This window comes from Phyllobates terribilis, unplaced genomic scaffold (genome assembly GCF_046119375.1).
Source record: "Phyllobates terribilis strain yellow unplaced genomic scaffold, ASM4611937v1 Scaffold_2__4_contigs__length_985480577, whole genome shotgun sequence".
NCBI classification, from domain to species: Eukaryota; Metazoa; Chordata; class Amphibia; order Anura; family Dendrobatidae; genus Phyllobates; species Phyllobates terribilis.
Genome location: NW_027362762.1, coordinates 560119032 through 560134480, shown reverse-complemented (window position 1 = coordinate 560134480; position 15449 = coordinate 560119032).

The following is a 15449-nucleotide window of genomic DNA, read 5'->3' as shown; positions in this document are numbered from 1 at the left end:
ATTGGGTGAATCGCTCTGGAACTGAAATCGGAATGCTCACTGACATTTCCCCTATCTGAAAGTCTGATAAATGCCAGAAAAATGACTAAATCCAAAAAAAAAAATATTTCAACTTTTTTCAATTTTACCCCCGTGGGATATATATTCTACCCACACACATTTGGTACTCTCCTGGGGTAACCTCACACATATTATTCCCTCATTTAGTGGATATTTTCACAAAAAAGTGAAATTTTCAAAAATCCAGAAAATTGGCTGAAAACGACTAAATATCAAGGACTCATTGGGCGAATCGCTCTGGAACTGAAATCGGAACGCTCACTGACATTTCCCGTATGTGAAAGTCTGATAAACGCCGGAAATATGACTAAGTCCAAAAAAAAAAATTTTTCAACTTTTTTCAATTTTACCCCCGTGGGATATATATTCTACCCACACACATTTGGAACTCTCCTGGGGTACCCTCACACATATTATTCCCTCATTTAGTGGATATTTTCACAAAAAAGTGAAATTTTCAAAAATCCAGAAAATTGGCTGAAAACGACTAAATATCAAGGACTCATTGGGCGAATCGCTCTGGGACTGAAATCGGAATGCTCACTGACATTTCCCCTATCTGAAAGTCTGATAAACGCCGGAAAAATGACTAAGTCCAAAAAAAAAATATTTAAACATTTTTCAATTTTACCCCCGTGGGATATATATTCTACCCACACACATTTGGAACTCTCCTGGGGTACCCTCACACATATTATTCCCTCATTTAGTGGATATTTTCACAAAAAAGTGAAATTTTCAAAAATCCAGAAAATTGCCTGAAAACGACTAAATATCAAGGACTCATTGGGCGAATCGCTCTGGAACTGAAATCGGAATGCTCACTGACATTTCCCCTATCTGAAAGTCTGATAAACGCCGGAAAAATGACTAAGTACAAAAAAAAATTTTTTTTCAACTATTTTCAATTTTAACCCTGTGGGATATTAACCCTGTGGGATATATATTCTACCCACACACATTTGGATCTCTCCTGGGGTAACCTCACACATATTATTCCCTCATTTAGTGGATATTTTCACAAAAAATTGAAATTTTCAAAAATCCAGAAAATTGCCTGAAAACGACTAAATATCAAGGACTCATTGGGCGAATCGCTCTGGAACTGAAATCGGAACGCTCACTGACATTTCCCGTATGTGAAAGTCTGATAAACGCCGGAAATATGACTAAGTCCAAAAAAAAAAATTTTTCAACTTTTTTCAATTTTACCCCCGTGGGATATATATTCTACCCACACACATTTGGAACTCTCCTGGGGTACCCTCACACATATTATTCCCTCATTTAGTGGATATTTTCACAAAAAAGTGAAATTTTCAAAAATCCAGAAAATTGGCTGAAAACGACTAAATATCAAGGACTCATTGGGCGAATCGCTCTGGGACTGAAATCGGAATGCTCACTGACATTTCCCCTATCTGAAAGTCTGATAAACGCCGGAAAAATGACTAAGTCCAAAAAAAAAATATTTAAACATTTTTCAATTTTACCCCCGTGGGATATATATTCTACCCACACACATTTGGTACTCTCCTGGGGTAACCTCACACATATTATTCCCTCATTTAGTGGATATTTTCACAAAAAAGTGAAATTTTCAAAAATCCAGAAAATTGGCTGAAAACGACTAAATATCAAGGACTCATTGGGCGAATCGCTCTGGAACTGAAATCGGAACGCTCACTGACATTTCCCGTATGTGAAAGTCTGATAAACGCCGGAAATATGACTAAGTCCAAAAAAAAAAATTTTTCAACTTTTTTCAATTTTACCCCCGTGGGATATATATTCTACCCACACACATTTGGAACTCTCCTGGGGTACCCTCACACATATTATTCCCTCATTTAGTGGATATTTTCACAAAAAAGTGAAATTTTCAAAAATCCAGAAAATTGGCTGAAAACGACTAAATATCAAGGACTCATTGGGCGAATCGCTCTGGGACTGAAATCGGAATGCTCACTGACATTTCCCCTATCTGAAAGTCTGATAAACGCCGGAAAAATGACTAAGTCCAAAAAAAAAATATTTAAACATTTTTCAATTTTACCCCCGTGGGATATATATTCTACCCACACACATTTGGAACTCTCCTGGGGTACCCTCACACATATTATTCCCTCATTTAGTGGATATTTTCACAAAAAAGTGAAATTTTCAAAAATCCAGAAAATTGGCTGAAAACGACTAAATATCAAGGACTCATTGGGCGAATCGCTCTGGAACTGAAATCGGAATGCTCACTGACATTTCCCCTATCTGAAAGTCTGATAAACGCCGGAAAAATGACTAAGTACAAAAAAAAATTTTTTTTCAACTATTTTCAATTTTAACCCTGTGGGATATTAACCCTGTGGGATATATATTCTACCCACACACATTTGGATCTCTCCTGGGGTAACCTCACACATATTATTCCCTCATTTAGTGGATATTTTCACAAAAAATTGAAATTTTCAAAAATCCAGAAAATTGCCTGAAAACGACTAAATATCAAGGACTCATTGGGCGAATCGCTCTGGAACTGAAATCGGAACGCTCACTGACATTTCCCGTATGTGAAAGTCTGATAAACGCCGGAAATATGACTAAGTCCAAAAAAAAAAATTTTTCAACTTTTTTCAATTTTACCCCCGTGGGATATATATTCTACCCACACACATTTGGAACTCTCCTGGGGTACCCTCACACATATTATTCCCTCATTTAGTGGATATTTTCACAAAAAAGTGAAATTTTCAAAAATCCAGAAAATTGGCTGAAAACGACTAAATATCAAGGACTCATTGGGCGAATCGCTCTGGGACTGAAATCGGAATGCTCACTGACATTTCCCCTATCTGAAAGTCTGATAAACGCCGGAAAAATGACTAAGTCCAAAAAAAAAATATTTAAACATTTTTCAATTTTACCCCCGTGGGATATATATTCTACCCACACACATTTGGAACTCTCCTGGGGTACCCTCACACATATTATTCCCTCATTTAGTGGATATTTTCACAAAAAAGTGAAATTTTCAAAAATCCAGAAAATTGCCTGAAAACGACTAAATATCAAGGACTCATTGGGCGAATCGCTCTGGAACTGAAATCGGAATGCTCACTGACATTTCCCCTATCTGAAAGTCTGATAAACGCCGGAAAAATGACTAAGTACAAAAAAAAATTTTTTTTCAACTATTTTCAATTTTAACCCTGTGGGATATTAACCCTGTGGGATATATATTCTACCCACACACATTTGGATCTCTCCTGGGGTAACCTCACACATATTATTCCCTCATTTAGTGGATATTTTCACAAAAAATTGAAATTTTCAAAAATCCAGAAAATTGCCTGAAAACGACTAAATATCAAGGACTCATTGGGCGAATCGCTCTGGAACTGAAATCGGAACGCTCACTGACATTTCCCGTATGTGAAAGTCTGATAAACGCCGGAAATATGACTAAGTCCAAAAAAAAAAATTTTTCAACTTTTTTCAATTTTACCCCCGTGGGATATATATTCTACCCACACACATTTGGAACTCTCCTGGGGTACCCTCACACATATTATTCCCTCATTTAGTGGATATTTTCACAAAAAAGTGAAATTTTCAAAAATCCAGAAAATTGGCTGAAAACGACTAAATATCAAGGACTCATTGGGCGAATCGCTCTGGGACTGAAATCGGAATGCTCACTGACATTTCCCCTATCTGAAAGTCTGATAAACGCCGGAAAAATGACTAAGTCCAAAAAAAAAATATTTAAACATTTTTCAATTTTACCCCCGTGGGATATATATTCTACCCACACACATTTGGTACTCTCCTGGGGTAACCTCACACATATTATTCCCTCATTTAGTGGATATTTTCACAAAAAAGTGAAATTTTCAAAAATCCAGAAAATTGGCTGAAAACGACTAAATATCAAGGACTCATTGGGCGAATCGCTCTGGAACTGAAATCGGAACGCTCACTGACATTTCCCGTATGTGAAAGTCTGATAAACGCCGGAAATATGACTAAGTCCAAAAAAAAAAATTTTTCAACTTTTTTCAATTTTACCCCCGTGGGATATATATTCTACCCACACACATTTGGAACTCTCCTGGGGTACCCTCACACATATTATTCCCTCATTTAGTGGATATTTTCACAAAAAAGTGAAATTTTCAAAAATCCAGAAAATTGCCTGAAAACGACTAAATATCAAGGACTCATTGGGCGAATCGCTCTGGAACTGAAATCGGAATGCTCACTGACATTTCCCCTATCTGAAAGTCTGATAAACGCCGGAAAAATGACTAAGTACAAAAAAAAATTTTTTTTCAACTATTTTCAATTTTAACCCTGTGGGATATTAACCCTGTGGGATATATATTCTACCCACACACATTTGGATCTCTCCTGGGGTAACCTCACACATATTATTCCCTCATTTAGTGGATATTTTCACAAAAAATTGAAATTTTCAAAAATCCAGAAAATTGCCTGAAAACGACTAAATATCAAGGACTCATTGGGCGAATCGCTCTGGAACTGAAATCGGAACGCTCACTGACATTTCCCGTATGTGAAAGTCTGATAAACGCCGGAAATATGACTAAGTCCAAAAAAAAAAATTTTTCAACTTTTTTCAATTTTACCCCCGTGGGATATATATTCTACCCACACACATTTGGAACTCTCCTGGGGTACCCTCACACATATTATTCCCTCATTTAGTGGATATTTTCACAAAAAAGTGAAATTTTCAAAAATCCAGAAAATTGGCTGAAAACGACTAAATATCAAGGACTCATTGGGCGAATCGCTCTGGGACTGAAATCGGAATGCTCACTGACATTTCCCCTATCTGAAAGTCTGATAAACGCCGGAAAAATGACTAAGTCCAAAAAAAAAATATTTAAACATTTTTCAATTTTACCCCCGTGGGATATATATTCTACCCACACACATTTGGTACTCTCCTGGGGTAACCTCACACATATTATTCCCTCATTTAGTGGATATTTTCACAAAAAAGTGAAATTTTCAAAAATCCAGAAAATTGGCTGAAAACGACTAAATATCAAGGACTCATTGGGCGAATCGCTCTGGAACTGAAATCGGAACGCTCACTGACATTTCCCGTATGTGAAAGTCTGATAAACGCCGGAAATATGACTAAGTCCAAAAAAAAAAATTTTTCAACTTTTTTCAATTTTACCCCCGTGGGATATATATTCTACCCACACACATTTGGAACTCTCCTGGGGTACCCTCACACATATTATTCCCTCATTTAGTGGATATTTTCACAAAAAAGTGAAATTTTCAAAAATCCAGAAAATTGGCTGAAAACGACTAAATATCAAGGACTCATTGGGCGAATCGCTCTGGGACTGAAATCGGAATGCTCACTGACATTTCCCCTATCTGAAAGTCTGATAAACGCCGGAAAAATGACTAAGTACAAAAAAAAATTTTTTTTCAACTATTTTCAATTTTAACCCTGTGGGATATTAACCCTGTGGGATATATATTCTACCCACACACATTTGGATCTCTCCTGGGGTAACCTCACACATATTATTCCCTCATTTAGTGGATATTTTCACAAAAAATTGAAATTTTCAAAAATCCAGAAAATTGCCTGAAAACGACTAAATATCAAGGACTCATTGGGCGAATCGCTCTGGAACTGAAATCGGAACGCTCTCTGACATTTCCCGTATGTGAAAGTCTGATAAACGCCGGAAATATGACTAAGTCCAAAAAAAAAAATTTTTCAACTTTTTTCAATTTTACCCCCGTGGGATATATATTCTACCCACACACATTTGGAACTCTCCTGGGGTACCCTCACACATATTATTCCCTCATTTAGTGGATATTTTCACAAAAAAGTGAAATTTTCAAAAATCCAGAAAATTGGCTGAAAACGACTAAATATCAAGGACTCATTGGGCGAATCGCTCTGGAACTGAAATCGGAATGCTCACTGACATTTCCCCTATCTGAAAGTCTGATAAACGCCGGAAAAATGACTAAGTACAAAAAAAAATTTTTTTTCAACTATTTTCAATTTTAACCCTGTGGGATATTAACCCTGTGGGATATATATTCTACCCACACACATTTGGATCTCTCCTGGGGTAACCTCACACATATTATTCCCTCATTTAGTGGATATTTTCACAAAAAATTGAAATTTTCAAAAATCCAGAAAATTGCCTGAAAACGACTAAATATCAAGGACTCATTGGGCGAATCGCTCTGGAACTGAAATCGGAATGCTCACTGACATTTCCCCTATCTGAAAGTCTGATAAACGCCGGAAAAATGACTAAGTACAAAAAAAAAATTTTTTTCAACTATTTTTATTTTAACCCTGTGGGATATATATTCTACCCACACACATTTGGATCTCTCCTGGGGTAACCTCACACATATTATTCCCTCATTTAGTGGATATTTTCACAAAAAATTGAAATTTTCAAAAATCCAGAAAATTGCCTGAAAACGACTAAATATCAAGGACTCATTGGGCAAATCGCTCTGGAACTGAAATCGGAATGCTCACTGACATTTCCCCTATCTGAAAGTCTGATAAACGCCGGAAAAATGACTAAGTCCAAAAAAAAAATATTTAAACTTTTTTCAATTTTACCCCCGTGGGATATATATTCTACCCACACACATTTGGAACTCTCCTGGGGTACCCTCACACATATTATTCCCTCATTTAGTGGATATTTTCACAAAAAAGTGAAATTTTCAAAAATCCAGAAAATTGCCTGAAAATGACTAAATATCAAGGACTCATTGGGTGAATCGCTCTGGAACTGAAATCGGAATGCTCACTGACATTTCCCCTATCTGAAAGTCTGATAAATGCCAGAAAAATGACTAAATCCAAAAAAAAAAATATTTCAACTTTTTTCAATTTTACCCCCGTGGGATATATATTCTACCCACACACATTTGGTACTCTCCTGGGGTAACCTCACACATATTATTCCCTCATTTAGTGGATATTTTCACAAAAAAGTGAAATTTTCAAAAATCCAGAAAATTGGCTGAAAACGACTAAATATCAAGGACTCATTGGGCGAATCGCTCTGGAACTGAAATCGGAACGCTCACTGACATTTCCCGTATGTGAAAGTCTGATAAACGCCGGAAATATGACTAAGTCCAAAAAAAAAAATTTTTCAACTTTTTTCAATTTTACCCCCGTGGGATATATATTCTACCCACACACATTTGGAACTCTCCTGGGGTACCCTCACACATATTATTCCCTCATTTAGTGGATATTTTCACAAAAAAGTGAAATTTTCAAAAATCCAGAAAATTGGCTGAAAACGACTAAATATCAAGGACTCATTGGGCGAATCGCTCTGGGACTGAAATCGGAATGCTCACTGACATTTCCCCTATCTGAAAGTCTGATAAACGCCGGAAAAATGACTAAGTCCAAAAAAAAAATATTTAAACATTTTTCAATTTTACCCCCGTGGGATATATATTCTACCCACACACATTTGGAACTCTCCTGGGGTACCCTCACACATATTATTCCCTCATTTAGTGGATATTTTCACAAAAAAGTTAAATTTTCAAAAATCCAGAAAATTGCCTGAAAACGACTAAATATCAAGGACTCATTGGGTGAATCGCTCTGGAACTGAAATCGGAATGCTCACTGACATTTCCCCTATCTGAAAGTCTGATAAATGCCAGAAAAATGACTAAATCCAAAAAAAAAAATATTTCAACTTTTTTCAATTTTACCCCCGTGGGATATATATTCTACCCACACACATTTGGTACTCTCCTGAGGTAACCTCACACATATTATTCCTTCATTTAGTGGATATCTTCACAAAAAAGTGAAATTTTCAAAAATCCAGAAAATTGGCTGAAAACGACTAAATATCAAGGACTCATTGGGCGAATCGCTCTGGAACTGAAATCGGAATGCTCACTGACATTTCCCCTATCTGAAAGTCTGATAAACGCCGGAAAAATGACTAAGTACAAAAAAAAATTTTTTTTCAACTATTTTCAATTTTAACCCAGTGGGATATTAACCCTGTGGGATATATATTCTACCCACACACATTTGGATCTCTCCTGGGGCAACCTCACACATATTATTCCCTCATTTAGTGGATATTTTCACAAAAAATTGAAATTTTCAAAAATCCAGAAAATTGCCTGAAAACGACTAAATATCAAGGACTCATTGGGCGAATCGCTCTGGAACTGAAATCGGAACGCTCACTGACATTTCCCGTATGTGAAAGTCTGATAAACGCCGGAAATATGACTAAGTCCAAAAAAAAAAATTTTTCAACTTTTTTCAATTTTTCCCCCGTGGGATATATATTCTACCCACACACATTTGGAACTCTCCTGGGGTACCCTCACACATATTATTCCCTCATTTAGTGGATATTTTCACAAAAAAGTGAAATTTTCAAAAATCCAGAAAATTGGCTGAAAACGACTAAATATCAAGGACTCATTGGGCGAATCGCTCTGGGACTGAAATCGGAATGCTCACTGACATTTCCCCTATCTGAAAGTCTGATAAACGCCGGAAAAATGACTAAGTCCAAAAAAAAAATATTTAAACATTTTTCAATTTTACCCCCGTGGGATATATATTCTACCCACACACATTTGGAACTCTCCTGGGGTACCCTCACACATATTATTCCCTCATTTAGTGGATATTTTCACAAAAAAGTGAAATTTTCAAAAATCCAGAAAATTGCCTGAAAACGACTAAATATCAAGGACTCATTGGGCGAATCGCTCTGGAACTGAAATCGGAATGCTCACTGACATTTCCCCTATCTGAAAGTCTGATAAACGAAGGAAAAATGACTAAGTCCAAAAAAAAAATATTTAAACATTTTTCAATTTTACCCCCGTGGGATATATATTCTACCCACACACATTTGGATCTCTCCTGGGGTAACCTCACACATATTATTCCCTCATTTAGTGGATATTTTCACAAAAAATTGAAATTTTCAAAAATCCAGAAAATTGCCTGAAAACGACTAAATATCAAGGACTCATTGGGCGAATCGCTCTGGAACTGAAATCGGAATGCTCACTGACATTTCCCCTATCTGAAAGTCTGATAAACGCAGGAAAAATGACTAAGTACAAAAAAAAAATTTTTTTCAACTATTTTTATTTTAACCCTGTGGGATATATATTCTACCCACACACATTTGGATCTCTCCTGGGGTAACCTCACACATATTATTCCCTCATTTAGTGGATATTTTCACAAAAAATTGAAATTTTCAAAAATCCAGAAAATTGCCTGAAAACGACTAAATATCAAGGACTCATTGGGCGAATCGCTCTGGAACTGAAATCGGAATGCTCACTGACATTTCCCCTATCTGAAAGTCTGATAAACGCCGGAAAAATGACTAAGTCCAAAAAAAAAATATTTAAACTTTTTTCAATTTTACCCCCGTGGGATATATATTCTACCCACACACATTTGGAACTCTCCTGGGGTACCCTCACACATATTATTCCCTCATTTAGTGGATATTTTCACAAAAAAGTGAAATTTTCAAAAATCCAGAAAATTGCCTGAAAATGACTAAATATCAAGGACTCATTGGGTGAATCGCTCTGGAACTGAAATCGGAATGCTCACTGACATTTCCCCTATCTGAAAGTCTGATAAATGCCAGAAAAATGACTAAATCCAAAAAAAAAAATATTTCAACTTTTTTCAATTTTACCCCCGTGGGATATATATTCTACCCACACACATTTGGTACTCTCCTGGGGTAACCTCACACATATTATTCCCTCATTTAGTGGATATTTTCACAAAAAAGTGAAATTTTCAAAAATCCAGAAAATTGGCTGAAAACGACTAAATATCAAGGACTCATTGGGCGAATCGCTCTGGAACTGAAATCGGAACGCTCACTGACATTTCCCGTATGTGAAAATCTGATAAACGCCGGAAATATGACTAAGTCCAAAAAAAAAAAATTTTTCAGCTTTTTTCAATTTTACCCCCGTGGGATATATATTCTACCCACACACATTTGGAACTCTCCTGGGGTACCCTCACACATATTATTCCCTCATTAAGTGGATATTTTCACAAAAAAGTGAAATTTTCAAAAATCCAGAAAATTGGCTGAAAACGACTAAATATCAAGGACTCATTGGGCGAATCGCTCTGGAACTGAAATCGGAATGCTCACTTACATTTCCCCTATCTGAAAGTCTGATAAACGCCGGAAATATGACTAAGTCCAAAATAAAAAAATTTAAACTTTTTTCAATTTTACCCCCGTGGGATATATATTCTACCACACACATTTGGAACTCTCCTGGGGTACCCTCACACATATTATTCCCTCATTTAGTGGATATTTTCACAAAAAAGTGAAATTTTCAAAAATCCAGAAAATTGCCTGAAAACGACTAAATATCAAGGACTCATTGGGTGAATCGCTCTGGAACTGAAATCGGAATGCTCACTGACATTTCCCCTATCTGAAAGTCTGATAAATGCCAGAAAAATGACTAAATCCAAAAAAAAAAATATTTCAACTTTTTTCAATTTTACCCCCGTGGGATATATATTCTACCCACACACATTTGGTACTCTCCTGAGGTAACCTCACACATATTATTCCTTCATTTAGTGGATATTTTCACAAAAAAGTGAAATTTTCAAAAATCCAGAAAATTGGCTGAAAACGACTAAATATAAAGGACTCATTGGGCGAATCGCTCTGGAACTGAAATCGGAATGCTCACTGACATTTCCCCTATCTGAAAGTCTGATAAACGCCGGAAAAATGACTAAGTACAAAAAAAAAATTTTTTTCAACTATTTTCAATTTTAACCCTGTGGGATATTAACCCTGTGGGATATATATTCTACCCACACACATTTGGATCTCTCCTGCGGCAACCTCACACATATTATTCCCTCATTTAGTGGATATTTTCACAAAAAATTGAAATTTTCAAAAATCCAGAAAATTGCCTGAAAACGACTAAATATCAAGGACCCATTGGGCGAATCGCTCTGGAACTGAAATCGGAACGCTCACTGACATTTCCCGTATGTGAAAGTCTGATAAACGCCGGAAATATGACTAAGTCCAAAAAAAAAAATTTTTCAACTTTTTTCAATTTTTCCCCCGTGGGATATATATTCTACCCACACACATTTGGAACTCTCCTGGGGTACCCTCACACATATTATTCCCTCATTTAGTGGATATTTTCACAAAAAAGTGAAATTTTCAAAAATCCAGAAAATTGGCTGAAAACGACTAAATATCAAGGACTCATTGGGCGAATCGCTCTGGGACTGAAATCGGAATGCTCACTGACATTTCCCCTATCTGAAAGTCTGATAAACGCCGGAAAAATGACTAAGTCCAAAAAAAAAATATTTAAACATTTTTCAATTTTACCCCCGTGGGATATATATTCTACCCACACACATTTGGAACTCTCCTGGGGTACCCTCACACATATTATTCCCTCATTTAGTGGATATTTTCACAAAAAAGTGAAATTTTCAAAAATCCAGAAAATTGCCTGAAAACGACTAAATATCAAGGACTCATTGGGCGAATCGCTCTGGAACTGAAATCGAAATGCTCACTGACATTTCCCCTATCTGAAAGTCTGATAAACGCCGGAAAAATGACTAAGTACAAAAAAAAATTTTTTTTCAACTATTTTCAATTTTAACCCTGTGGGATATTAACCCTGTGGGATATATATTCTACCCACACACATTTGGATCTCTCCTGGGGTAACCTCACACATATTATTCCCTCATTTAGTGGATATTTTCACAAAAAATTGAAATTTTCAAAAATCCAGAAAATTGCCTGAAAACGACTAAATATCAAGGACTCATTGGGCGAATCGCTCTGGAACTGAAATCGGAATGCTCACTGACATTTCCCCTATCTGAAAGTCTGATAAACGCCGGAAAAATGACTAAGTACAAAAAAAAAATTTTTTCAACTATTTTTATTTTAACCCTGTGGGATATATATTCTACCCACACACATTTGGATCTCTCCTGGGGTAACCTCACACATATTATTCCCTCATTTAGTGGATATTTTCACAAAAAATTGAAATTTTCAAAAATCCAGAAAATTGCCTGAAAATGACTAAATATCAAGGACTCATTGGGCGAATCGCTCTGGAACTGAAATCGGAATGCTCACTGACATTTCCCCTATCTGAAAGTCTGATAAACGCCAGAAAAATGACTAAGTCCAAAAAAAAAATATTTAAACTTTTTTCAATTTTACCCCCGTGGGATATATATTCTACCCACACACATTTGGATCTCTCCTGGGGTACCCTCACACATATTATTCCCTCATTTAGTGGATATTTTCACAAAAAAGTGAAATTTTCAAAAATCCAGAAAATTGCCTGAAAATGACTAAATATCAAGGACTCATTGGGTGAATCGCTCTGGAACTGAAATCGGAATGCTCACTGACATTTCCCCTATCTGAAAGTCTGATAAATGCCAGAAAAATGACTAAATCCAAAAAAAAAAATATTTCAACTTTTTTCAATTTTACCCCCGCGGGATATATATTCTACCCACACACATTTGGTACTCTCCTGGGGTAACCTCACACATATTATTCCCTCATTTAGTGGATATTTTCACAAAAAAGTGAAATTTTCAAAAATCCAGAAAATTGGCTGAAAACGACTAAATATCAAGGACTCATTGGGCGAATCGCTCTGGAACTGAAATCGGAACGCTCACTGACATTTCCCGTATGTGAAAGTCTGATAAACGCCGGAAATATGACTAAGTCCAAAAAAAAAAAATTTTTCAGCTTTTTTCAATTTTACCCCCGTGGGATATATATTCTACCCACACACATTTGGAACTCTCCTGGGGTACCCTCACACATATTATTCCCTCATTTAGTGGATATTTTCACAAAAAAGTGAAATTTTCAAAAATCCAGAAAATTGGCTGAAAACGACTAAATATCAAGGACTCATTGGGCGAATCGCTCTGGAACTGAAATCGGAATGCTCACTTACATTTCCCCTATCTGAAAGTCTGATAAACGCCGGAAATATGACTAAGTCCAAAATAAAAAAATTTAAACTTTTTTCAATTTTACCCCCGTGGGATATATATTCTACCACACACATTTGGAACTCTCCTGGGGTACCCTCACACATATTATTCCCTCATTTAGTGGATATTTTCACAAAAAAGTGAAATTTTCAAAAATCCAGAAAATTGCCTGAAAACGACTAAATATCAAGGACTCATTGGGTGAATCGCTCTGGAACTGAAATCGGAATGCTCACTGACATTTCCCCTATCTGAAAGTCTGATAAATGCCAGAAAAATGACTAAATCCAAAAAAAAAAATATTTCAACTTTTTTCAATTTTACCCCCGTGGGATATATATTCTACCCACACACATTTGGTACTCTCCTGAGGTAACCTCACACATATTATTCCTTCATTTAGTGGATATTTTCACAAAAAAGTGAAATTTTCAAAAATCCAGAAAATTGGCTGAAAACGACTAAATATCAAGGACTCATTGGGCGAATCGCTCTGGAACTGAAATCGGAACGCTCACTGACATTTCCCGTATGTGAAAGTCTGATAAACGCCGGAAATATGACTAAGTCCAAAAAAAAAAATTTTTCAACTTTTTTCAATTTTACCCCCGTGGGATATATATTCTACCCACACACATTTGGAACTCTCCTGGGGTACCCTCACACATATTATTCCCTCATTTAGTGGATATTTTCACAAAAAAGTGAAATTTTCAAAAATCCAGAAAATTGGCTGAAAACGACTAAATATCAAGGACTCATTGGGCGAATCGCTCTGGGACTGAAATCGGAATGCTCACTGACATTTCCCCTATCTGAAAGTCTGATAAACGCCGGAAAAATGACTAAGTCCAAAAAAAAAATATTTAAACATTTTTCAATTTTACCCCCGTGGGATATATATTCTACCCACACACATTTGGAACTCTCCTGGGGTACCCTCACACATATTATTCCCTCATTTAGTGGATATTTTCACAAAAAAGTGAAATTTTCAAAAAGCCAGAAAATTGCCTGAAAACGACTAAATATCAAGGACTCATTGGGCGAATCGCTCTGGAACTGAAATCGGAATGCTCACTTACATTTCCCCTATCTGAAAGTCTGATAAATGCCAGAAAAATGACTAAATCCAAAAAAAAAAATATTTCAACTTTTTTCAATTTTACCCCCGTGGGATATATATTCTACCCACACACATTTGGAACTCTCCTGGGGTAACCTCACACATATTATTCCCTCATTTAGTGGATATTTTCACAAAAAAGTGAAATTTTCAAAAATCCAGAAAATTGGCTGAAAACGACTAAATATCAAGGACTCATTGGGCGAATCGCTCTGGAACTGAAATCGGAATGCTCACTGACATTTCCCCTATCTGAAAGTCTGATAAACGCCGGAAAAATGACTAAGTACAAAAAAAAAATTTTTTTCAACTATTTTCAATTTTAACCCTGTGGGATATATATTCTACCCACACACATTTGGAACTCTCCTGGGGTACCCTCACACATATTATTCCCTCATTTAGTGAATATTTTCACAAAAAAGTGAAATTTTCAAAAATCCAGAAAATTGGCTGAAAACGACTAAATATCAAGGACTCATTGGGCGAATCGCTCTGGAACTGAAATCGGAATGCTCACTTACATTTCCCCTATCTGAAAGTCTGATAAATGCCAGAAAAATGACTAAATCAAAAAAAAAAAATATTTAAACTTTTTTCAATTTTACCCCCGTGGGATATATATTCTACCCACACACATTTGGAACTCTCCTGGGGTACCCTCACACATATTATTCCCTCATTTAGTGGATATTTTCACAAAAAAGTGAAATTTTCAAAAATCCAGAAAATTGACTGAAAACGACTAAATATCAAGGACTCATTGGGCGAATCACTCTGGAACTGAAATCGGAATGCTCACTTACATTTCCCCTATGTGAAAGTCTGATAAACGCCGGAAAAATGACTAAGTACAAAAAAAAATTTTTTTTCAACTATTTTCAATTTTACCCCCGTGGGATATTAACCCTGTGGGATATATATTCTACCCACACACATTTGGATCTCTCCTGGGGTACCCTCACACATATTATTCCCTCATTTAGTGGATATTTTCACAAAAAAGTGAAATTTTCAAAAATCCAGAAAATTGGCTGAAAACGACTAAATATCAAGGACTCATTGGGCGAATCGCTCTGGAACTGAAATCGGAACGCTCACTGACATTTCCCGTATGTGAAAGTCTGA